Raw genomic sequence first — 27,411 nt, forward strand, 5'->3', positions numbered from 1 at the left:
ATGCTTCTCAAGTCTCATTTATTGGCCCAAGACAAAGAAAACAATAGACAGATAATCTTACTATTTATCTTTTTTTCCTCCAATGAGGATTTGACTTTGAACTTTTTAAAAACACCAGAGAAGTAAAGAGGATTGAGTTTTGATGAAGATTAATGAAGTTAAAAAGTCCATTTGTTGGTTTGTTGGGGGTTTTATTGGTGGGGGTGATAAAGGTAAATTTATCTTTAATTTCAAAAAGAGAAGAATACTTGACATGAGAACCCTGAACATTTTATTATAATGTGCTTATATTCTTATTTATCTTGTCATCCAACTGTGGCCTCCCCTTAAATAATCCTCTGATGATGTACTATGACATGGAAAGAGGTCCTTGAGGTTGTCTCAGAATCAATTGATACATAAACATTAATTAAATGCCTAATATGTGTCAGGCACTGTGTTAAAGTGCTAAGGATACAAAAAGAGGAAAAAGACAGTCCCTGTCCTCAGGAAACTTACAATTCAATGGGCAGAAGAATGCAAGTTTTGGAAGGTCTTACCAAAATGGCCTGGCTTTAGGTATGGACCCCATGAGGACTGAACAAAGGCTAACCTAGGGTTCAGAAAAGCTTATCACATAGGGATGGATCCTTTGGGTTACAGTAACTCTTGGAAACCGTCCGTGAGAGGCAGCATTGGGTCACTAGTGAAAAGCATACTGGACAGCAAGTCTAAGTCCCTGTGTTTGAATCTCAGCTCCACTGCTTACTTCCTATATGACCTTGGGAAAGTCACCTCACCTCAATTTACTCATCTTTAAAATGAAAACATTAAGATCTGTAGTGTTTATGTCACAGGGTTGTTTTGAGGAATAAATGTGATTAATGCATACCAATCTTTTTGTAGTCTTTAGAGATCATGCAAATGTAATTATTATCATAGGATCATAGAGATAGAACTAGATATAATCTCAGGGGCTATCTAGTTCAGTTTTACAGAGGGGGATACTGAGACCCAAGAGGCAATGTGACTTCACAAAGGTCTCACATTATTATTATTATTATATATTGTTGTTGATATAAAGAGATAATATCTATATCTGTAAAGTTGTAGAAGGAGAATTCACAGAGACAATGCCAGAATATCTATAAGATGAGGAGAAAGTAATTTGGAAATAGGTTAAAAAGTCGTTAACTTGTTCCTATTCTTTAATTCTGCAGTCCCACTACTGGGCATATAAACCGAGAAGGTCAATGAAAGAAAGGATAACAAAACAAGTGTACAGCACTCTCTGTGTAGCAAAAGACTAAAAACAAAATGGGGACCCACTGATTGTGGAATAGCTGAATAAATTACGATATGTGAATGTAACAGAATATTATCGAGGAAGAAGAAATGGTGACTATCCAAGAATTCAAAGAAGCAGGAAGAGCCTTGTATAAAGTGATAAAGAAGGAAAGATACACAATCAAGGGAACTTTTATAATGATAAAAGCGAGCAAACTCTGATGGATTTTACTGAGTTATCTTAGTCTTTGATAACTGATGAGACATACGCCTTCATATTCTCAGAAGAGAGGGACTATGAGATGACATGCTTTATGCACTCTCAGACTGTGGTTGGGTTTTAGTTGTTGTTCAATCATTTAAGTCATGTCCAATTCATTTTTTTTTTTTTTTGCTTTTTGGAGGCCAATTGGGGTTAAGTGACTTGCCCAAGGTCACAGGCTAGTTTTTGTATTAAGTGTCTGAGACCGGATCTGAACGCTCGTCCTCCTGACTCCAGGGCTGGTGCTCTATTCACTGTGCCACCTAGCTGCCCCCATGTTCAACTCTTTGAGACCCCAGTTGGGGTTTTCTTGGCAAAGATACTGGAGTGTCTTGCCATTTCCTTCTCCAGCTCATTTTACAGATAAGAAACTGAGGCAAACAGGTTTAAGTAATTTGCCCACAGTCACAGAGCTAAGAAGTGTCTGAGGCAGGATTTGAATTCAGGGAAATGAGGCTTCCTGATTCCAGGTTTGGCATTATATGAAGTATACCACCCATCTGGTTGGTTTAGATTATATTAAATGTTTTTATTTGTTCCAAGAAAGGAGCTGATGGAGAAGATGGGGAAGGTACTGATTAGAGGAAATAATGCTATTATAAAAACAAAACACAATAAAATTTAAAAATAGGTAAACAAAATAGGCTACACACATGTGTTTATACATGTGTAGGCACAAATGTTTATGTGTACACATGTGTGCATGGTACACACAGCACATATATGGATACATATAATATACATATACACATACATTTAATACATATATACACACACATACACCTACTCATACCCACACACCTAGACAACACATCTACACCCTACACCTACACTCCTACACACACACACACATGCACATATACATACACACATACACATACACATGCACATACACATACACATACACAAGGGTTAGACCAGACCATCTTTAGCAGCCCTTCTAGTTCCAACATTCTTTGTTCTTTATTCTGAATACCCCTTCTCTCTCTGAGAGTCAGTATTCTACTTTCTAGAGTCCCTTCTTAGATATTTTGTGATTTCTATCTATCCAGAATTTATAGATACTAAAAATAAAAATAAACACTTGAATTGTCTCCTTATAGTGTATGTTCTTCAAGTTACACACTAGATGGCAGCAATAAGCTTGGCTGATTTCAGCCCCAAATTAAAAAAAAAAAAGAATTCTCTTGATTTCCCTGAAAAGGGGAAGTAAACCTTCCAAGAATACTGCAGTGTCTGCTAGTGTGGGAGGCTCTGTTTCGACCCAAACTATTCTGCTTCAATTGAAATCCTTGGGAAAAGAACATCTTTCCCTGGTATAGTGGACGCTATGTGATTTGTAGCTACACTACAGATAGTCCTTTTCTATGAATGACCACTTCAGAAATGTCATTTCCTAAGATGAGGGTGTTAGTAACATTATAGTGCCTTGAGTGTGTATGTGCATATGTGTGTGTGTGTCTGCCCCTGTCTATCTTTCTATTTCCCTATCTCACTTTATAGTTTATAAATCTTAGACACTCATTGACTTATCAGATTCTGCCAGCAGCTTTGGAAGGCAGACAGGGCAGGAAGTTTGCTTGTTTTTTTTTTTTTTAAACTACTTTAGAGATGAGGAAAACTGAAGCCCAAAGAGAGGAGGTGATTTGTCAGTGGTTATAGCCAGTGAATGGTAGAGGCAGGAGTGGGGCTTTGGTCTTTTGCCTTTAAAGCTCACTGTTCTTTAGATGACAGTGCATTGCCCTGGCTTTCTATATATGTGATAAGAAAGTCCAAAATGAGTCCTAATCCTATAATTCAGAGATAATAAAAACTTATAACAGTGTACTTCCTGCCTCTGCACCCCGTGGGCTGACTTTGATATGTTGTTTCAAAGATCATATTCTCTGTTGTAAATTGGCTGACTTTGGAAGAATCAGTATCTCAACAGGTTTCCAATGATGACCTCTCCCTTAGCCTTTCTTGTTCCTCAAGGCCAAGTTCAAGTGTTAGCTCCTCTCAGTGCTTCTTAAATTCAATGGGGTTTCCACTCAGAGTTTAGGTCATAACCGATCCAGTTCCACTGGCTCCTGGCTGTTCCATGAACAAGACACTCCATCTAGACATTCTTTCTAGCTGTCTCTCATGCCTAGAAAGTTTTTCCTCCTCTGTTCCAACTACTTACCTCCCTGACTTCCTTTAAGCCCCAACTAAAATCCCACCTTCTGTTTTTTTTTTTTTCCTTTTTGGACGGCAATTGGGGTTAATCAACTTGCCCAAGGTCACACGGCTAGTAGGTATTAAGTGTCTGAGGTCTGATTTGAACTCAGGTCCTCCTGAATCCAGGGCCTGTGCTCTATTCACTGCACCATCTAGCTGCCCCTAAAATCCCACCTTCTACAGAAAGTTTTCTCCAACCCCTCTTAATTCAGTGCCTTCTTTCTTTTAGTTGCTTCCAGATTATCCTATATTTAGCTTGCTTTGCTTATATTTGTTTTTATGTTGTCTCCCCCATCAGATTGTAAAGATCCTTGAGGACTGGAGGTGTCTTTTGTCTTTTTTTTTGAATCCTCAGAACTTAACAGAGCATGTAGTAGGTGCTTAATAAATGCTTATATTTGTTTTCATCTTGTCTCCCCCCTTAGATTATGAGATCCTTGAGGAGGGGCACTTTCTTTTGCATTTCTTTATATCCCTGGCACTTAGCACAGTATCTGACACATAGTAGGCACTTAATAAATATTAATGGATTGATTGATTACCCTGATCTCACTAGTCAAAGGGATCCTGCCTCCTTGAACCTTAGCCTTAATTTTTCCTTTGCATAGTCTACTGTCATTTGCATACAAATCTTTTCTCTCTGAACAGGAGCTCAGATTTATGACGATTTAATAAGAAATAGAAAATGCTTTCCCCACATCCTCAGAAAGTCCCCATGAGATAAGATAAGAATCATTATCCTAGAAATTGAAGATCAGAGACAGTTAAATGTCCAAGGTCACAACTGGGACTTTTACCAAGCTCTCACCAATTCAAAAGACTCTAAATTTAGCGGATGAGTGTTATTTTATTTTTTTTTTAAGCAATCAGGGTTAAGTAACTTGCTCAAGGTTACAGGGCCAGTTATTTCTGGGTGTGGTGCTGAGTATCTGAGCCCGGATTTGATCCAGGTCATCCCGACACTGGAGCCAGTGCTCTTACTCACTGAGCCACCTGGCCACCCCTAAGGAATTGGGGTTAAGTAACTTGCTTAAGGTTACACGGCCAGGTGTTTCTGGGTGGGTGCTAAGTGTCTGAGCCCAGGATTCGATCTCCAGGTCTTCTCAACACTGGAGCTGGTGCTCTTCCTCGCTGTGCTACCTGGCCGCCCCATTTTATTTATTTATTTTTATTTTATTTTTTTTATTTTAAGCAATCGGGGTTAAGTAACTTGCTCAAGGTTACACAGCCAGTTATTTCTGGGTGGGTGCTAAGTGTCTGAGCCTGGGATTCGATCTCCAGGTCTTCTCAACACTGGAGCCGGTGCTCTTACTTGCTGGCTACCTGGCCGCCCCCATTTTATTTATTTTTAAAATATTTCAATAGTTCAACTCATATTTGGCTATGGTAGTCAGAAGGCTTGAATTATTATTGTCCAATTATTGTCTGTATCCTTAAGTACAAGAAGGAGGAGTTTGACTGTTATGCCAGAGGCTATTAATTGGGACCCAGGGAAGTTTTTGAGCAAATGAATTTCCCTAGGGTTAGAGCAGATGCCTTTGTTTAATTGAATTGTTTACTGGGCACATAGTGTGTACCTGGCACTGTCTTGGTCATCAGGAGAACAGAATAAAGCACTAAGAAGTGGACTCTGCTTTTAAAATGTTTACAGTCTAATTGTGATGTAGGTTCAAATAAATGTATGACAAGAAGTAAAAATGAAAGAGTTAGATAAGTAAGCAAGAAATGTCTTAGAGTAGCAGGCAACTAATTTGTGGAATAATATGGACACCAATGGTGAATGCAGGAGAGAGAACCCTCTAGGCTGGGCACATCTAGGAAGGCTTCATGGAAGAGATCAGGCTTGAACTGGGCCTTGAAGGACTACTAACTCAGGCTAACAAAGGGAAGTCAGACTTGCCTCCCAAAGGAGAGTGTTTTTATGCCATAAAAACATGATGTAAATGGAAGCCATCATTATTATCACTATGGAAGAACAGAAGATGGCACATTGTAATCAGGTGGCCAGAGTCTAGGACTTACATTCTTATGGGCAGTATGGTCAGGAGACCTAGATTCAAGCTTCCTCTCTGCCACTCACTCTTTGTAAGATGTAACATGTCATTTTTTTCCTCTCTATCCTCAGTTTCCTCATCTTTAAAATAAAGGGCTTGGAATCTATGATTTCTAAGGTCCCTTCTGCTGACAGTGGATGTTCTAATCACCTTTCCACCTCTGATATTCCATGTTCTAAGGATCCATTAGCTCCAACATTCTGTGTTTTAAGGCCCCTTTCCACCTCTGACAGTCAATGTTCCTAGGAACTTTCCAGAAAGTTCCATAGAACTTTATATGTTCTAAGTTTCCTTTTGGCTCTGATGTAGCATGACTTCACATAATGATGGACAGGTCTGACCTCTAGAGTGAGAAGATGTGTATGGTTAATGGAGTTCTGCCATTCACCTGTGTGAATTTTCCTCATTTCAGTTTCCTTACCTACAGAATAAGGGAGGTGGATGAGATGGCTTCTAAAATCCATTTTAGTTTAAATCTCTGAATCACAGGTCCAAAGATCTATTCTTGACCTTCCTGCTGCCTTTGGGATTGTGAACAATTCATCTTCAATGGTTCTCCAGTGTGGGTTTCTTGTGCTCGCTTCTTTCCAATGTCTCCCTCCCCCACCCCTACCTGATTTTTCCAATTCTTCCTCTCTTGACTTTTGGGGTAAGCACAGTTGTTCATCAGTCTGTATAAGGAGTGGGACTAGGCTTGTGATTCCAATGGTATAGGGGACTGCCAGATAATAAGGACATTTCCTTACAGTCTTAGGTCAGAGGTCCTTAAGCCTGGAATCCTGGAATTTGACTCTAAAAAACAAACCAAATCCTGATTACTGTGTGTCAGTATAGTGTTTCCTTTATATTCTCTTGTATTTTATTTTATTGTGAAAAGGGGCCCATAGGCCTTCTCAGATGGCTATAGGAGTGGTCTTTAACACACATAAAAAAAAAGTAAAAAAAAAAACCTCTTAGTTGCCCATAGTACTAAGAATTTAAGTGATTTGCCCAGGGTCATATACCCAGCATAGGTCAGAGAGGTAAGACTAGAAACTAGGCCTTCCTGCCTTCAAGGCCTGCGCTTCTATTCACCATACCTCAGTAGCTTACACCTGAACTTTCTTAAAACTAACACATTGGGGGGTGGGAGGAGAGGGAAATGAATAGTCAGGGGAATCAAGGTGGCCCTATAAACTATCCCATTTTATGAGCAATCTCTCTTGTTGCAGGAAATGTCTGCTGACCTTTGAAATAGCAAGCTTAGTCTCGGTGATAAGAGGAAGGTCGGAAAAGAAAAGCTAGGGGACTTTCCCTCTGCTGGGAGGGGCTGGAAAGCAGTAACCAATAACAAAGGTTTAATCACCAAAGCAAACTGACTGGCTTTTCATTATGAGGGGTGGCCCTGAAAAAAATGTAGTGTCTTCCTGGCCAGAAATCTGTGGTGGCTCTGGAAGAAGACTCAGGTAATGGTCCTTTCACTCACTGTTTTTTTTTTTTCCCTCTTGCTCGAGAAATCAGGAGAGGAGTATGTATCTGTCTACCTTGGTCTCTTTCTGTTGGCTGTTTCCCAAAGCTAAGCTTTCCTGTTTTCCCTTGCAAGCCCTAGGTTTGGCTAGTTGAGGTAAGCCTGTTTATTTGGAGTACAGGCTCAAAGTTTGGCAGTGGCAAACAGAGTCCAAACAATATAGGGATTTCTGGGATAACTTGGAAGGTTTTCTCCCAGGGCTGGTGAAGACTCGGGAACTAGGGAACAGTGGTCCCGTCATTCCTCTAAGGCCAGATGAGGAGGGAAGTTTGGTAAAGCAGAAAAATCACTGAGCTGGGACTCTGATATAGGAGGTGGGGCTCTGACCCCTGCTATCTGTGTGACCTTAAATAAATCACTTTCCTTCCCGGGATCCTCATCTGTAAAAACAGGGGGTTAGATTTGTGTGGTTGGTGCAGTGAAAAGAGCCATGGGCTTCCAGAGTCAGAGAATGTGGAGTTTAAGACCACTCTTAATACTTCTGTGATCTGGGGCAAGTCACTTGACTCTCCTGGGCCTCAGTTTCCACATCTGTAAAATGACAAGTTTGGACTAGATGACCTCTTCCAGCTGTAGACCTATGCTCCTATGATTCTGTGACCCAAGTGTTTGACTTGGAAACATTTTTTAAAAACCCTTTTGGGCCCTCTACTTTCTGGATAAAAATCCTGTTGGGATCAAGGTTGTGGCAAATTGTTAGTATTCTTCCTTTTGTTCTGAGAATGAAACTTGTTTTGGAAGAGAGGTGAAATCTGATGTTATATGTGTAGCTGAGTCACTTTTCCCCTTTTTCCATATGAGTATCCTCCTATCTGCTCATATGTTAAGTACCAAGGTGGCTTAGATTTTCGTGTGAGGTCTCCCAAAAATCTTCCTACTTGTTGTTAACATAGAGATCACAGGACCAGTCTTATTCAGAAGGGAAATCGGCAAGTCTTGTCTTCTCTGCTTCTTCTTCCCTTGCTTGACATATAGTAAGCACTTAACAAATTCATTCATTCACCTCCAAATAAGAGTCCAGAAGAGATGGCTGATATCTATTAGCAATATTACCTTGGGTGAATCATCAGTCTAAACCTCAATTTTCCAATCAGAAAAATAGAGAAGGTAGCATTTGTGCTGTTGAGCTGGTCAGAGGTGATATGATGAAAATATTTAAAATACTACATACAAGTGAGTCACTGGTATCTTTATTTCTTTATTTGGGAGGGGGGAAGGCAAGGCAATTGGGGTTAAGTGACTTGCTCAAGGTCACACAGCTAGTGTGTCTGGTATCTGAGGCTGGATTTGAACTCTGGCCCTCTCACTCCAGGGCTGGTGCTCTATTCACTGTGCCACCTCAGTGCCCCTGATATCTTTATTGATTAGAGATCAGGCTGAAAATGCAAAGAACCTCTGGCTGAGAAAGAATGAGAAAGCCATTTGATAGAGGAGAGACAAGCCTAGGTCTGGAGTTGAAGGAACACAGATTTGGATTCTTGCTCTGGTTACTACTTGTGTAACCTTAGTAAAAGTTACTTTCTCTCTCCTCTCAAGTCAATAATTTATTAAGCAACTATTATATGCCAGGCAGGCACTGTGCTAAGTGCTAAGGATATAAAGGCAAAAAACAGTCCCTATCCCCAAGGAGCTCACAAGGGTTTACACAGGGTAAATCGGAGGTCATCTCAGAAGGACGGCAGCAGCATCAAAACGAGACCAGGAAAGGTTTCTTGTGGAAGGAGACCTGATGGAAGCCAGGAAGCAAAGATGAGGAGGGAGAGCACTTCAGGTATGGGGAACTGCCCGTGAAAATGCCTAGAGTCTGAAGATGAAGTGTCCTGTGCAGTGAACAGAAAGGAAGAAGTCATTGTCACTAGATTGCAGAGCACATGGAGGGAAATAAGATGTAAAAAGACTGGAAAGGTAGAGAAGGACCATGTGTGAAAGTTTTAAAAGTCAAAGAAAAGAGGTTATATTTGATTCGGGAAGTAATAGACGACCACTGGAATTATTGAATAGGGGTAATAGAAATGTCAGGAGAGATAATCAGGCATATACAAGAGATGTTAGGAAGGGAGAAGATTTTGCAGCTGTTTGGATGTTGGCAAGACAGTGAGGAGTAAGAGAAGACAACTGGGAGGATGGTGATGGCTTCTGACGTAATAGGACAGTTAGGAAGAAGGGAGGGTTTGGGAAGGAAAGAGAAGGCATTCAGCTTTCGATATGTTGAGATTAAGATGTTTATGGACATCCAGTTTGAGAAGTCCAATAGGCACCTGGAGATCTAAGACTGAAAGTCAAGAGAGAGGTTAGAGCTGGTTAAGTAGACCTGGGAAACATCTTACACGAAGGTGATAATTGAATTAATGGGCGTGGGTGATATCACCAAGAAAAATAATATCAGGAGAATTGGTCCCAGTACAGAGTCAGGAAGGAGGGAACCTGCCATTAGATCCAGAAAAGGAGATTGAGGAGAAGCAGTCAGACAGACAGAACCAGGAGAGCAGTGTCTCAAAGAGCAAAAGAGAAATGATGAGAGGGTGAACCAGGCCTCTGTCTCCTCACTTACAAAGTAAAGGGGATTAGATTTATTAAGGGGATTTATTCTGGGAAATTTGGATTCAGTCAAAGCACTACACTTGAGGACCTAGAGGGCCACATGTGGCCTCGAGGCCGCAGGTTCTTCACCCCTGGATTAGACCATAAGATTTCTAAATTCTGACCATCCCATTGAGGTATAAAGGGCTGAGACTCAGATTGTTTCCTGAGAGCAGGGTCTGTCCAACACAGGAATCAGAACTGGGAGGGACCTTAGAGATTCTCAAGTCCCATTCTAATAGTAAAATGAAGGGGCTGAAGATGGAGGCACAGGTGGGGAGGAGAGAGTGAATTGCCCAAGACAATGTAAGTAGTTGAGTGAGGCTAAGAAGAAGGTGGCTGGAACTGGGGGAGGGGAAGAGAAAAAGAAACTGGGGAAAGGAAAGGTGGAGAAAGTAGAAGTTGGGGAAGATAAGCTCTGTCTACTGCATAGTTTTACTAAGAACTCCCCCCGGTTCTTACATTGCTCTTTTTGTTCATTTTATAAACCACATTGGCCATGTTCCTTTCTAACAGTTGGAGTTCTTTGATCAGAGAAAATGTAGAGAGCTGCCTGCCTGCATGGAGCGGTGATTCAGTGTGAAGGAAGAGGCAAGAATGATGACCAGTATGACTTGATCTCCTTGCCTGCCTCCTGGGTGTGGAGGAACTGGTGCTGGGACCCAATAACTCTTCAAATACAGGCTAGCAAGCGCTACTTGTTTGCAAGTCTGGGTTAAAACACTTGTGACAAAGAGCTTTTGAATGGAGGCACGAGGGATGGTACCTCCGTTATGGCTTGTCAGACATATATCCAGGGAGTGGGACAGTTTAGTGAGGTCACAGATGGGTTAGACTAGATGACCTCTGACGTCCCTTCACCATTCTATGGTTTTGATTAAATGTAGTTGCCCAAGAGACACCATGTTATTATGGAAAGAAGATGACTCAAAATCTTGAAAAGAAAGACCTGCATCTGCATTCTGGTCCTGTTTTCTTGGGCAAAATGACTCCTCTTTTTAAGTCTTTGCAGCCTTCAAAAGGGGATAATGATACTTGCACTATTTCACAGTTTTGTCATGAAAAAAAAGCATTTTGTGGACCTCAGAGTGCTTTATAAATGCATATAAAATACACATATATATGCATATGTATATTTATACATATATAACTCAATGCAAATATATTTAAAATAAATATACAATATAAATATATAAAATAACTAATGACATATTTCTATGTGCATGAGCTACAGGGATTGGAACTGGATTAGGTGGCATAGCTGATAGAGATTTGGATCTAGAGTCTGGAAGATTTCAGTTCAAATCTTACCTCAGACACTTAGCTCACTTCTCTGGGCCTCAGTTTCCTCATCTGTTAAAATGAAGGGGTTGTATGTCATGACTTCTAAGGTTCTTTCCTCCTCTAAATCTCTGATCCTTTGATCTGGGCTTTAATTGATACAGGGAGCTTCCAGATGAGCAAACTTACTCTCCCAATGCAGGCTGGTACCTTCTCTACAGCTCAGTCTTAGAGAGTTGCCCAGAACACAGAGACGTTAACTGACTTATCCAGGGTCACGCAGTCAGTATATGGCAGTGCCAGGGCTTGAAACCAGTTGCTTCTGGTTCTGAGGTGGGCTCACCATCTATATCTTGCTGCATCTTAGCTACAGTCTAACAAAGGTCTCACTTGTCTCTCTTCAACAAAACACATTTTATTCACTACCCTTTAAGATCAAACTCCCGAAAGACCAAAATGAACGTCCTCCCTGGTAGAAACATTATAAAAAGTGATTCTAAAAGCATACCTGAAACTTTTTCTCCATTTCCCAATATCTTGACAAGAAATAATTTGCTTTGGCAATCATAAAGAATGAGAAGAAAGATATCCTTGAGGAGGGGGAGTGTGGATGAGATGCAGAAGGAGAGAATGGATAGAACTAGGCATGTTGACATGTCATAGAATTTTACAATTGGAAGGATGTTTAGGAAAGGGAAAACCATAGCTTGCATGGAGCCCAAGCATTTAAAAAATTAGTATTGGAGCTGGAAGGGACCTTAGAACTAAGAATGGTAATGTTGAAAAGGCTTTTAGAAATAAAATTTTCAAGAAGAAAGCTTCATTGAAGGAACTGTATAGATTGCAATTTTTTTCTATTCCCAAAGAGGAAAATAAAGGCCACGGGGTGTTGATAAATGTCTATTCCTCATTTAAAACAAAACAAAACAAAACAACAACAACAAAAAAAAGCCAAAACAAAACTATTAGATGTTAAGCCTTTAAATAATAGGAGGTAGGTTAGATTCTGGTTTTGAATCTATCACCAGAAGGAGGGACTTTGTCTTGACTAACGTATTGGTTGCTATAAATAGTCTCTGTGCCTACTTCCTTTTGCCTTTAGCCAGCACAGAACCAGACCAGCTCAGGAGGTACAGTTACTGAAACCCGGGGTTGGGTTTTGTCTTCTCTGAGGCCATCGTCATCTAAATTGATCTCAGAATTGGCCACGTGGTGTCATTTGGCACCATGCTATTTGGGTGAGTTTTTTTCCTTCTTCTTCTTTTAAATAGCATGTCGGCTACAGCAGAAAAACACTAGATTTTGAGTCAGAGGAGTTTCCATTCTAATATTTACTAGCTATGCAAACCTAGGTAACTCACTTTTTTTTTTCTCTAAGCCTCAGTTTCTCCATCTGGGAATAATATTACTTATACTGCCCATCACCTAAGAGGGATTATGAAGAAATTACTGTAAATTTTAAAATAGGGATCATAATTATTTTGAGAGATATCCCCAAAGTTCTTGTGCAGTTTTAAGGTATTATAGTTTAAAACTGCACTAAGACTTTTGAGACACTCTGCATTATTCCCATAAGATGCTAAACTAATAAAGCTTAAAACTACTAAAGCATTTGAACTTTGGGGACACTTTGTAGGGCACTTTAAGTTCAGCAAGACATTTTATATCCATTATCTCATGTGATGCTTACAATTACCCATGGGAGCTAGGTGGTGCAGTGGATAGAGTGTCAGGCCTAAAGTCAAATATGGCCTTAGATGCTAGTGTACTGTGTGACCCTGGACAAGTCACTTAACCTTGTTTGTCTCAGTTTCCTCATCTGTAAAATGATCTGGAGAAGGAAATGACAAACCATACCAGTATCTCTGCCAAGAAAAACCCAAATGGGGTCACTGGAGAGTAGTACATAACTGAAAAATGACTGAACAACAACAGATGCTGTTATTATCCTCATGTTATAGATGAGGAAACTCAGGCGTAGACTGAGTGACTTGCCTAGGGTTATTCAGCTAGCAAACGTTTGATCATTTGTCTATCAATGTCTGTGGTCCTATATTGTCCTGAGGCAAGATTGAACTCAGGTCTAACCATTGTCCCTCCCGATACACTGGCATGCATGCTTTCTACAGTCTTAGACATTTCCCTGTGCTCACATGCTTTGAAAAGATAAAGCTGGGAGAGGGAGGGAGGGGGAGAGAGAAAGACAGAGAGAGAGAGACAGAGACAGAGACAGAGACAGAGAGAGAGAGAGACAGAGAGAGAGACAGAGAGAGAGAGACAGAGAGAGAGACAGAGAGAGAGAGAGACAGAGAGAGAGAAGGAAAGAGAGAGAGACAGAGAGACAGAAAGAGAGGGAGAGAGAGACAGAGAGAGAGGGAGAGAGAGACAGAGACAGAGGGAGAGGGAGAGAGACAGAGAGAGAGAGAGAGACAGAGAGAGAGAGAGAGGGAGAAAGAGAGAATGAGTGAAAGAGAATGAGAGAGAATGAGAGAGAGAGTGTGTGTGTGCTTGTGCGTGTGTCTGCACGGGTGTGAAAGACTTTGGACATTGACTGGGGGGCTTTGGTGACTGACAAAAACCCCTTCCTTCCTGTGAGGTTCTCCGTGTTGCTGACTCCTGTTCCTTAGAAGTAATAACAGGAAAGTCTGTAGGACTTGCATTGCTGAGTGGGGCTCCTGGAGCCCCTGCTCTTTGTCTCCTGAGCAGTGAACTCCCAGAGATCTGCTGTCCCTTCCAGAAAACTGCTTGGGAGGCAGGAAATGTAGGAATGTGGCCCCATATGTAAGAGGCTCTGCTAACTTGCCAATCCCTAGAGTTTATCAACTTTTTTGTCTCCACCCTAAAGAATTTCTGTGTGCACTCTGGGCTTAACCTTTTTTCTTCCCTATTAATCAACAAGCATTTACTGCTGATACAAAGAGAACAATGTAGCAGTTTCTGACTTAAAAGAGTTTACATTCCAGCCTCTGTGGAGTCAATTCTCATAATTTCCACAAGTCATCCCTGTAAGTGAGAATGTTGGAATAGAACTGGGGTCTTCTACTGCCTCCACCTCTTCCTCCTCCTCCTCCTTCTCCTGCTATAGTGGAAAGATACTGGATTTTGAGACAGAGGTGAGACTTACCTTTGAAACTCCATTCTGTTTACTAGCAATACAAACCTGGATAACACTTTTTTCCTCTTAGTCTCAGTTTCCCTAGCTGAAGGTATTACCTTCTCTTTGTCATCTTTCTCCTTCTGTCATTCCTTCTCCCCTCCCTTCTCCTTTACTACTTTCTCCTTCTCTTCCTCTCTTTGGACAATCTGGAAGTGCCACAGTCCCTCAGAGAGCCCTATCCCACTACTGACTGGGTCAGCACAGTTCTGACTTGTTCTGTTTTGATCTGGGCCTTCTGACTCTTAAGGGGCATAGTATCTCCTTATCCTGGTGCTGCTTTCCCCCCTTCTCTCCCTTCACTCTTGGCTAGGGGCACACAATATGAGTGCCACACACACTGCAAATACCTTATCAGCTCAGCCCATTGCCACTTGGAACTCAAGTGATCTGCCAGCCACAGCCTCTCTTATAGCAGGAATTACAGGGATCTGACACTATGCCTGGCCTAGATCAGGAGTTCTTATCTAGAGTTCCTCTAGATCAGGAGAGCTTATCAGGATCCAAGGGATCCATGGATAGACTTTAGGGGATCTGTGAACCTGGAGGGAAAAAAAATATATATATATATCTTTACTTTTCACCAACCTCTAATTGAAATTTATCATTTCCTTCACTTGTGAATGTAGGCAACAAATCGTCATAGTTAGCAACATTAACTATGCCTTCAGCTCCAATAGACATTTTTACAACACATTACAGCTGTAAATATCTCAAAACATTGTTTGCATTCTTCAGTATGTTGAAATGACTATGGTAGTTAAATCATTTGCTAGACATATTTCTGTATTGTAATTTTAAAGATAATTTGATAACTGTATCTCAATATAATTAGCTTCCTTTTTAATTCAATGTATTTTATTGTATTTATGTAAAAACATGATTCTGAGAAGGGTTTTACCATAGGCTTTACCAGACTCTGAGGAATCCTCTGCATGAAAAAGGGTTATGCTTTAAGGTTCCTCCCATGTCCTTAGGACATGTTCTATGTCCTAAGGTCTCTTTGGCCTCTAAGGTCTTGTGATCCCTTTATGACAGGATATGGCCTAGTGCCTCCCCACCTGTTAATAATCTTCTGAATACCAGAGGTTCCTGTTTATCTGGGAATGCAACTTCTGTAGCAAGGCTGATATTTTGGTGGGTAGTTCTCTATCTGCAAACCTCGAATGTACCTGGCATAATATTACTAGCCTGTTTGTCAGTCAAGATTTTGAGAAAAGTTGATGTAATTATAGTGATTATAATAATGAAATAATTATATAATTATTAAATGATATATACAATCACGTGGACATACGTATATGGGGAAGGTACAAGAAAACACATATGTATCGTTGGTCCATCTCAATGATACACACTGGGTCCTGGTTTGGTTAGGCCCAGGAAAATGAAGGTGCATGTATAACTACTCCAAAGGCCAGCTCTGTTGCAGCTAATAGCCCGACCACTGGCATTTCAAAGGAAAGGATTTCTTGAATTCATTTGGAGTTAGAGGCTGTGTTCATGAATATTCATCAGTCACTCTCTTCCTGCTTCTCTGTTCCCCACCCCCTATGCCCAACCTGGGTTAAATGGTCCCCAGATTCTAGGAAATGAGTAGCTCACACATAGGAGGACTACGCTTTGGCAGCACCCAAACTTAATGAGAAACATTAAGCAAAGTATAGCTTTAGACTGTAAATTCCTTGAGGACAAACACATCTTTCTCTCTATACCTGCCTGGAACAGGGAGTGGTATGTAGGCTAATAGATGATTGTTGATTGTGGAGTGAATGAATGAGTTCCTAGCAAACTGAGGTTTTCTTGGAAATAGACAACACCTGCTTTGGTTTAGAAAGGATTGATAATCTGGAAAATAGCTGTCTAGGGGAAGACAGAATAGAGTGGTCAAGGACCTGGGTCATATATCATGACATATGAGAATTCATTGAAAAATGGAGATGGCTTCACCTGGAGTAGAGAAGGTTGGGGGCAGGGGAAGATAGGATAGTTGAATTTAATAGCAGTACTATGAAAGAGGGATTCAGTTTGTTCTGTTTGACATCAGAGGGCAGAACCAGGCACAATGGATAGAAATTGCCAAGAGTTCGATTTAGTCTTGATATCAATAAGAGCCTCCTAGCACTCATGTCTAAGTGTAATGGGCTGCCCTGGCAGGGAGGAGATTCTCCAGGGAGATCTGCAAGCCAAGGCTGGAAGATGATGGGTTGTGTGAGTTGTAGTAAAATTTCTTTGGGGGATATGGGGTGACCTAGATGGCTGATACAGCCCCTTTCCACTTTGCAGTGCAGGGATTCTCTGTGCTGATAAAAGGGGCCCAGAAACATGAAAACACTTCAATCTGGGTAAAGTAAATCCTTATAAACACAAGGACTGGAATTCATTTGGATTAAGGGGTTATATTTCTGGATATTCTTTTATCACTGTGTTGTCTCTACCTGTATACCCTCCCTGCCTTTTGGAAAATGGTCCTGATCTAACCAGTTTATACCAGTCCAATATCCAATGTTTTACTTTTTGTTGGAGAATACATCACTTCCTCTCTCTGGGCTTCACTTTACTTCTCTGTGAAGTGAGGAGATTGGCACCCAGTTTTCTTAACAAACCCCTTTTGCCTCTAACATTTCAGGATAGCTCCCATCAGGTAGGGATTAATATTTTCAATATTTATTTTATAGCCTATTAATATCTTCAATACTTGTTTTATAGTCTGCCATTTCCATGCAATAAATTCTTATTAAGTACCTACTGCCCTTAATATATAATATATTGACATCTCCATCTATACCTCTCTATAGGTAGACAGATAGATGGATGGAAGTTGGAGGGAGGACATCTAAAGGGAGATAGCATGGTACAATGGAAGGAATACTTACTTCAGAGTCAGAGGACCTGAGTTTTAATCCCACCTCTTACACTTACTACCCATGTGAACATGAACAAACCATTTAATCTTCTTGGGTCACAGTGTCCACATTTGTAAAATGAGGGGGTTAGATCAGATGGCCTCCGGGATCCCTTCCATATCAATGTCTATGGTCCTATAAGAAAGGATATATACCATCTCTGAGGTGAAGGAGTTTCCATCCTCATAGGAGGGATGCATATAATGGACCCATAAGTTAGTATGTTATAATGTCAAATCTAATAAGAACAAAGGAAAGATATAGAGTTCTTTAAGAAAATTTAAGGATGGGGATCTAATAAGAACAAAGGAAAGATACAGAGTTCTTTAAGAAAATATGAGACTGGGAATACAAATTTCAGCCGATGATATGAGTCAGCTCTATGGAGAAGATGCCAATACTTTGGTTCCATAACATAAGCTAGAATCGAGTACTGAAATATTCTCTTGCCATCTTTAGCATATCACACTGGCACTGGCCAATTGGTTTCTGGGCTTGATCTTAGAGAAACTTTCTGAAGGGTTGGTTCCAGAAAGAACTTTTCTACTGACCCTCTAAGCAACCTTATTACCTCAACTAAATGATGTCCCACAGTTAAGCGGCAATGAGGAAAAAGTGATGGTATCTGCTGGCTCTCTCCTGGATGCCACGTTGCTTTGGCTGTATATGTCACCTATATATGTACTGACTCAGTAAAATGGAAGCACTTTGAGACTATGGATTTTTTCATTATTTGTAAGTTAGGGTCTAGCACAGATCCTGACACTATGAAAAAAAGGAAGATATGAGTTCACATTCTGCCTCTTGAGTTTCACTAGCTATGTGACTTTGAAATCATTCATTTAATTTCTGTGTATCTTGGGCAACTCCCTAAGACTTATTGGTATACTAGAAGCTCCCCCAGGACAAAAATCACACATCCTCAGCAATGGCTAGACTTGAAGAGGCTTTCATCTCTACTTTCTGTGACCTCAAATTGGAATTAATGATATAATGGAAACGGTTCTAGACTGAGTCCTAAGATGGGACTTCTATTAAATCTTGAACCACTTACTAGCTATGTGACTTTGGAAAGGTCATTTGCCTTCCATTTCCTCAACCAGACCTGGTTACCTAATATCTATAGGGTTATTGTGAGGAGCTTAAGGAGGAAGAAGACTTTGCTAACTGAAGGGCTACATAAGTTATAGATTTTCACCTTCCCCTCTTCCTCACCTATCATTTGCAAAATCTTGACAACCACATTTAACAACTACATGTATGTGTTGAGCCCAGGACTAGGTACTGATCTCACCCTTACCTCTCTTAGCTCTGGGCAGGATATCCTCCATCTCTATAATAAATCAACTGACTTTTATTAAGGGCCTCCTATATACCAGGCATTGTACTAAGTGCTATAAAATACTCTTTCCTCATCTCTGCCTGTTAAAATCCTTCTCTTCAAAGTCCAGCTTAAATGTCACCTCTTCCATGAAATCCTGGGATTTTCCTTAGTCAAAAGTGATTTCTTCTTTTGTAGAATCAATATAGCACAAATGTTTGACATTTGTTCTGTGTGTAACCTTGGTTATGGCATTATACTCTTCTGATTCTGTTTTCCAATCAGTAAATTATAGGTAAAGTAATAACTATGAAGAAAGTGTCCCTGGATTTAGAATTGTAGTATGCATGTAATAGAAAGGTTATCTAATAATAATAATAATAAGAGTGAGCACTTATATACCACTTTCAGGTTTGCAAAGTGTTTACAAATATGTAATTTTATTCTTACAACCACTTTGAGAAGTGAAGGCTATTTCACTTATGCCTTAGTGAGGGGCTTAGGAGTCCAGCACCCCTGTGATCTGGAAAATCCTTGTCAAATTTTTTGACTATCCCTTTGTACCGCAGAAGAAATCTGATGTATTTTTTCTTTATCTTTTTTGTTGTTGTTGGGGTGTTTACAGTACCTTACTGTAAAATTTGGGTTAAGTATTTGGTCATAGGGTCTGTGTTGATTGTTGGCAAAACTCCCCCCAAATTTCCATTTAATTTTTTATGCCAACCCATGATATATCAAAACCATGATGGGAAAGTTGTGTTGTGGAAGAGATAATTATATTATCCTCATTTTATAAAAGAGGAAACTGAAGCAGATACAGCTTAAATGACTTGCCCAGGGTCACAAAGCTAGTAAGTGTGTGAGGCTAGATTTGAACTTAGGTCTTTTTGACTTCAAGCCCAGTGCTCTTAGATAGAGCTGAGATTCAGGTCATCACTTATTCAAGGAGTCAGAGGGAAGTGATTAGACATGTGGGGATTTGAGTCTAGGGTCTCTGACTCCAGAATTCCTCACTCCCCTGCAGTGCATTGTAAATTAGGAACTGTTTCATAGATAATAAGCTGCTACTTTTCCTGATAATGTTGGATGATAGAGAAATAAGATGTGGCTGCTGTTGTGATTTTTGTTGCTGTTGTCTTTTGGTTTTTATTCCCTCTCCCTGATTCCTCTCCCCCCACCCTCCAAGACACTCAGCATCTGGCCATCTATGGTATACTCCTGTCACAGCTGGATTTCTCTGATGTCAGCATTATCCTCTAGACTTCAGGGCGACAGCATTTCCTCACACCTTGAACTGTGTTATTTTTTCTCTTTTAGTCTCTCTGTTTTTACAGTTTGATTCAGATCATGAAGTTACTCCCCTTCGCCCTGCTTTGGAAAAAAGTGTGTGTGTGTGTGTGTGTGTGTGTGTGTGTGTGTGTGTGTGTGTAGGGCAGGGGTAAGTAAGGCACACAACATGGAAGTGCTGACAATATTCCTGGCTGGCTTTTTACGCCTCTCTTACTCTTGGTCATCTGGCTTGATAAAATATGCTTACTGAAAGCTCATTCGTGTACCTAAACATCTGCATCAAAAATAATTGTTTAAAAGAATCAAGTTAGTCAATGTCAGAATTCCAGATCTTAAATTTAGCTCCGACTTTGCCTCAAGTCATTTCCTTCTTTCAGCTTCAGTTCTGTGCCCTTTTTGTAAAATGAGAACAGAGATGCTTTTGTGGCCTTCCTTCAGGGTGATCTGAAAAGTGCTTGTAAACCTTAAATGGCAATAGAGATGTGATGGTTATTACTATTGTTTTAGGTGACAAGGCTGTTTGTATAGGCCATAGAGAAGTTTCATGCTTTTCAGTTGCTAGACTGTTTATTTCCCCTGAAGCTTAGAACAATGGTCTTGTGGAACCCGGTGACTTTTGGGAAGTGGGTACAGCTAACAGACTCAGAATGTTAGAGCTGGGAAAGATGATAACATAAACAAAATGTAGAATGAAGCCACTGAAAGGGGACTTGGAAACTGTGGAGCCCAGAACTCTCTATAGCTAAGGAAAGGAAGACCTAGAAAGGAGAAAGCAGAGAATTTGAGAGTTGAAAGGAGCCTCCATGCCTGAAAAAGAGTCCCCAATACAACAAACACTTCCTCTACCCCAACACACCCCAAAAAGAGTCACCCAGCCTTTGCTTGAAGAACTACTTCCATGACAAGGTAGCCATTAACACCTGATGCCACCACCTATTCCATTTATGGGGAGTTCTAATTCTTAGGCAGGTTTTCCTGCTATCAATAGTAATTGGCTCAATCCACCCATAGTTTCTGGATGTACCCACTGGGCCAAAAAGAACAAGTCAATCTTGTCTTTCAAACGACTTCTACTTAAGGACTTGAATCTAACTACACTGTCCCTTACAAACATTCCTCCTCCTTACTAAGCCATCCTCATATAGCCTAGACTCTAGAACCCTCTCTCCCCTCATCACCCTCTTCTGAACACCCTCCAGCTTATCAAGGTCCTTACTAAACTCTGGCACCCAGAAATAAAGACAATATCCTAGAAGTAGCCTGACCGGGGCAGAGAACAGAGTCAATGTCTCCTTCTCATTCCTGGAAGAGGAATTCATTCCTCTTCACAACCCAAGATTGCATTAGGTTTTTTGGCTGCCAAGACACACTGCTGACTCATATCGAACTCGTGGTCTACTAATCATTCCCTCCCTTCTCCCCTCCCCCACTTCTACTCTCTGGCCATGTCTCCCCCATCTTGTGATTCTAGAATTGATTGTTTGAGCCCAAGTGTAAGACTTTAGCCTGGATGTGGGAAGCCAGGTGGGATGAATGCAGTCTGTCTTTTTTGGACGTTGACTGTCATCCACGGTATTAACCATCCCTCCCAGTCTTGTGCCCTCTGAAAATTTTGATGAGCATGCCTTCTATGTTTTATCCACTAATCAAGATGCTAAAAAGTACCAGATCCGATCGCTAATTCTCCTCAATTACCAAACTTTGGATCCTATGATTTATTCAAAGTCTTAGTGAGTTAAAGTGACAGAGTGAGGATTTGACTTCGAGACCAGGTCTTCTGATTCCTGTATTCTCTCTGATACACTCAACTATAGCTTTCCAAGCTCCGCAGCAAGATAGCAGCAAAACCCAGCCTAGAATATGGTTCTTTTCCAACTTTCTAGCCCATTCCTCTATTACACTAAGGCTGTCTCATCTCCCTTGCTTAAAAATCCCAGAGATGTTCATTTGCTGTGTGATGGTGGTCATCATTTCATCTCTGCTAGCCTCAGTTTCCCCCTGTGTGAGCTGAGGGGAGTTGAACTTTATCCTCTCCACTGTCTCTGCTAGTAACATTCTATGTTGTAAACGTGCCAGAGGAGTGGAATGGGAGCCTTGGGGGTAAGCTGGCTAATTGCTGAGCACCAAAATAGCTAGCTGTACTGTTAGACTAGACAGCTAAGGGTCTGGGGAGATCATCGAAATCCAAGCATTCCTATCCTCTTCACTAGGCAGGTCACATCTGACACATGTTGGTGTTATCTGTGCTGTCTCATATATTCTGGGAATCAACAGAAAACTGTCTGGCATTGAACTGTCCTAATTATTATTAATAAAGGAATCTGGGAATTATCTCCTGTAGGTTAGGTGATAAAGATTCAAATACAAAAAATGAAACAATCCATACTTGCAAGGAGTTTACATTCTGACATATGGGAGAGAAATACATATAAAAAGCTATAAAGAAGTATAAATAAAAAAGAAATCCAAAGCAGATGGGAAGACAATGGTGCTAAAAGTTAGGGGAAATCAGTAAAGTCTTTTTGGAGAAGGTAATGTTTGAACTGGGTCTTCAACCAAGTCAAGTATGTAAGCATTTATTAAATGCCTGTGATGTTCCAGGCACTGTGCCAAGTCTTTTGGCTACAAATACAAATGAAACAATCCACACTATCAAGGCACCTGCATTCTAATGAAAAGCCAAGATGTATATATATATATATATATAAGTGTATACATAAATGTTTGTGACTGTACATGTGTGTATATGTACATACCGTGTTTCACCGATAATAAGACACTGTCTTATTATTTTTTTGGACAGAAAAACATCAGAGGGCTTATTTTCAGGGGAGGGCTTATTTTAATGAACATTGACAGCAATTTTAATAAACAGGTAAATGTGAACAAAAAAATGTACCTTTATTCAATAATGATCATGTCATCTTCTTCAACAACATCGTCATAAGTGTCCATACCCTGAATTCTGTCCTGGATGTCTTGCGTCTCCATTTCCTTCAGAAGAAGTGGACCCAATCTGTCATGTCCAGCAATATAGCCCTCTTTAAATGAATATGTCTTGTCCAGGTAACCTGCTCGTAGTGCCTTGGCGACACAGCTGTCGGTAATTTTATCCCATGACTTCTTCACCCAAGTCAGGACTTCTTGCAGACAGGGCTTCACAAAGTTTCCACACTGATTTCTTTCCATTCTATTTGCAATGTAGTCATTGACTTCCATGCGCAAATGGTCCTTGAATGGCTTGTTTATTGCAATATCAAGGGTCTGGAGATAGGCAGTCATTCCTGCAGGAATCATTACTTGATCTATTCTTCTCTCTGCAAGGAAGTTCTTCATTTCTTTAGCGTGGTGAGTGCTGGCTGAATCCCAGACTATCATACCTCTTTGGTTACCTCGCATAACAAGTGGCAGCATTAAATCAACCCACTTTCTTATAACGGCTTGTGTACACCAGGCTTTTTCAGTTTCAAGAACGTAAATGCCAGATACACGTTCAATCTTATCTTTCTTGCCCTTACTGATGATTAGAGGTGTGGCTTTCTTTCCATCCAAACGAATTGCCAAAACACAGGTGACCCGTGCACTTTCATACCAGTAGCCAGTGGTGGGAATGTAGATTGACGTTGCACCCCTGTGATGAATTGTTGTTTGAGATCCTTGTCCCATAAACACTGCAGTTTCATCCATAGCAATCATATTGCAGGTTTGGTACTTGGAAATGTCGATCCTATCAATAAAGGACTTGAATGCAAGTGCATGTTTAATAACTTCAGCATCTTCCAGCTTAAACAGTGTTGTTGATCTTCTTAGGGACAGTTCATGCCGTTGAAGGAAACCGTCCAACCAGTGTTGTGATGCTTTGAATCCTTCTGAGACCATTTCAAACTCTGGTGCTATTGAAAGGGCAAATGCTTGAATATCAGCCCTGCGCACAACCAAGGCCTTTGCTCTCCTGTCAGCAATCCATTCACCAATGAGGATCTCCAAGTCAGGATAAGGTATAAGGGCTGCTGACCTGATCCAGACCTGCGCTTTTTCCCTTTTCCCTCATCCACTTGTTGATTGAGGTTATTACGGTATAATCTGCTCTCCATTTTCTGACCATTCGAAGATCCAAAAGTTTTTCTTTACAGAAAACTGCAAGATTCTTGCCATGTGACTCCTCTACAACTGCTTTCTTATACTCAACAGTATACGGTAGCTCTTCCTTTTTGTACTCATGTCTGGGGGTCAAAACAGACAGAATAATAAAATTATGACCATCAGTCCTTCTTTTCACTCCATCATGCCCCCTGAGTTCTTCTTTTTTCCTCCATCATGCCCTTTTTATCCTCCATCATGCCCTTTTTATCCTCCATCATGCCCCCTCACTCCCGCTTACATACTGGGTTTTTATGTTGTCCTGCCTCAGCTCTCCTCCGCGGCACTGCTCTCAATGGTGCCAGCAAGCAAATCACTGGGGAAGAAGAGGATGACGCGCTCACTGCTGCAGCTCTGATTGGATGCAGCTCGGGAGCGCGGCGTGCGTTTCACAGGGGTGGGGGAACGGTGCATACAGAGGGTACCGTAATGTAGCGTGTAGCGCAGGGGATCACCTTCACTACAGTAGCAATCTCAATAGGGCTTATTTTCGGGGGAGGGCTTATTTTAGAGGAATCTTACACAGTAAGGGGAGGGCTTATTTTCGGGATAGGTCTTATTATCAGGGAAACACGGTATGTAGATATATACACATACTACATACACATATAGATATCTATCTATATCTATACACCCATACACATGTGGGTGTATTCGATATATGTGTACCCACATGTGTATGGGTATATTCTATATGCAGCTGAAACAACAAGGTAGCCTGAAGAAAGAGACTAGAGCCAACATGTTACAGGTAAATCAGACCATTACTGCTACTAACACTATCTTCATTATTAGTCCCCTCAGACTCAATTCATGAGTCTTGGGAACAGCAGTGCCTTCCATTACACTGACTCTGCTTTTAACCTAGGCCCCAGAGCCATTATTAAGGGGAGCAATAACTGCCATGAGAAGACCTACCCTCCTTGTCACCACTAATCACAATCACTGGCCAACTGAAACCAATGAGCAGGATGCCCCCAGACCACCCTGTTTTGTGGCTGTCAGTCTAGGAAGCGACCCTTATGGACATGTGGCCTGGCAGCTGCTTCTGCCCATGTTATATTCAGAGCTACCGAAGACTCAGAAAAGAAATTTCTTGCCACCAAAATCCTTGGTGCTGTCAAATGCTTCAACATCAGAAACTAATATGATGCTATTAGCAGAAATGACATTAAAGGATTACAAGCTGCTTTGCCTCTTCACGCTAAGGCCCATGGGATCCTTCCATCTGATCTGTAGATGAAACCTTTCATAGGCATTGTCTCCTGGATAGAATGTGAGTGGGTTGTGAGCAAGGACTTTTATTTTTAAGATGTGCATCCTTGGAGCTTAGCATGGAGCTTTTTTTATTTGCACAAAATAAACACTTAAATGCTTTTTTGTCATTCATTATAGTAGAAATTTAAAAAGAAGAAATATAAATAAATACAAGGTAGTTTAAAGGGCATTAGTAGTTAAAAGGATAAGGGTAGTTGAAGAAAAGGTGCTTGTAGAAGAAAGTGGTGCTTCAGGTGTGTCTTGAAGGGAGAAAGGGATTACATTAAGGCAAAGCAAATTAGAGATTGTATTCTAGTCACTGAGGCAGCTAATGCTAAGGCAAGGAGATGGGATATAGTGTGTCTTGTGTGCAGACTAGAGAGAAAGTCAATTTGACTACATCATAGAATTTAGGAAGAGGAGTAATTTCCAATGAGTCTGGAAAGAAGGATTTGGGCCAGGTTGTATAAAAGCTTTTAAGATTAAGCAGATTTTACCCTAGAGGCCATAGGGAGCCAAAGCAATTGGTTGAGTAGAGGGAGTCACAAGGTCACATCTGTGGTTAAAGACAATCACTCTGGCACCAGTGTGTAGGATTATTGTTTGTCCTTCATTTTTGAAGAAGCCCAATGACGTCACAGGGTGAAACATCTGCTTCAGCCACCTTCATGGCCACTGGAAAAAACTGTTCTCATTCACCCATTCCTCTAAGAGAAATCTTTACATGCTTGGGGTAGACACCACCCTCCTAACACACTGATGGGTTTGAGGTCTGTCAGTTACCCTCAACCTGGTGTAGCTGGTCTGCCTAGACTGGGGCATGACTGTTGTACCTGGAACCACAGGTGAGAGTTGGGTGAATCAGGTGGACATCATGAGCAGCCCTTCCACCTTCCAGAGCACCTTCCAGAGGTGCTAGGCCTCCCTGTATACTGTATACACTCCAGTGTAAAGGATAGACTGGAGATGGAGACATTGGAGGCAGAAAGACCAATTAGGCATAGCTATTGCAATCATCTAGGTAAGGGGGAAGAAGGCATGAGCTAAGGTAGTAGCGATGTGGGTAGAAAGAAGGGGCTGGATTCTAGAAACATTGTAAAGGGAGAAAAAGCATTATTTGGTAACTGATTGGGGTGAGGTAGAGTGAGACAGGATGATGTGAAGAGATGGGTTTTAAACCATTTGGAGGAATTTCAACTTGCTGACTAATTCCTATCTGTTCTTCAAATACTAATTACCAAGGGAAAATGTAAAATTAATGAAAAGGAAAAACTGACCAGATTTAAGACAAATGATAGAAAAACCATTATAAATTAAAAAGAAGTAATTAAAGAATTCCTGGAGAATTATAAGCAGAGAGTTATGGTGAGGGGAAGGGGTGAAGATGAAGAGTTCAGTATATTTCAGGCCCAGGTCCCAGGCTAGGAAGGAAGATTCATGTTTCCATATCCTGGAATTATAAAGAAACTTAATTTTTTGGCTTATATAAAACAATAACAACTATGAAGTATGCTATTGGAAAAATCCCTGGACTTGGAATCGTGAGCCAGGGACAGTATCCTGACCCTGGCATGTATTAGTTTTGTGACCCTGAGAGCAAGTCATTCCAGTCTTGTAGCACTGACCTCCCAAATCTGTTATACATTAAATGGTCCATGAATTGTTAAAGGCTTTAGTAACATATTTTAGTATAGAGGTGAGGAACTTTGTATGTGCTGTTAGCCTTCACTGGTCTTGCTTCATTATAAGGGAAGGTTTGATGATGGGAGTACATGGTATTAAAAAAGGTTTCTTGGTGTTAAGACTATTGTATTAAAAAGTCTTCAATACAAGTTTAGGGGACAAAGAAAAGTAATGAGTCTTCAAATAGTTTGCCATTCTGAGTGTCAGCTGCTATGTGGGAAATTTGGAGGGGTGATACAGGATGGTTAAGGCATAACCCCTTCCCTCAGGAAGTTTGTCATCTAGAAAGGGTTAAACATCTGCATAGCACTGGAAAGAGAAAGGCAGAATGTTTTCCTGAGGGTTCAAAGGAAGGAGAACTAATATATGGAGGCTGGGTTAGAATCTAGGAAGGCTTTAGAGGGAAAGTTTTTCACCTCTGTGGCCTGGAAAGAACAGGGGAGTGTGTTAAGAGAAGATTAAGCAATAACAGTTTGGAATATGGAATATATGAAAAGGAGAGGAGGAAGAT

The 27,411-nt window shown here is 40.8% G+C and overlaps 1 protein-coding gene across 3 annotated transcripts in view; it reads left to right on the forward strand.

Annotated features, from left to right (window-relative positions):
- SH3TC1 (SH3 domain and tetratricopeptide repeats 1) overlaps positions 1 to 27,411 on the forward strand; it is a 143,695-nt gene that overhangs the window by 26,680 nt on the left and 89,604 nt on the right. Inside the window, exon 1 of one of the 3 annotated variants that reach the window (XM_069070408.1) lies at positions 12,250 to 12,387. The exons of 1 other annotated variant lie outside the window; for it this stretch is intronic. The gene's annotated coding sequence lies outside the window, so the exon portion shown is untranslated. Of the gene's footprint in view, positions 1 to 12,249; positions 12,388 to 14,025; positions 14,263 to 27,411 lie in introns of those variants that run through there. One more of the 3 variants, XM_069070417.1, reaches the window with a different exon arrangement.

This window comes from Petaurus breviceps, unplaced genomic scaffold, assembly GCF_028583685.1.
Source record: "Petaurus breviceps papuanus isolate PSGF00001 unplaced genomic scaffold, PetGlider_PUasm1.0 140, whole genome shotgun sequence".
In the NCBI taxonomy this organism is placed as follows: domain Eukaryota; kingdom Metazoa; phylum Chordata; class Mammalia; order Diprotodontia; family Petauridae; genus Petaurus; species Petaurus breviceps.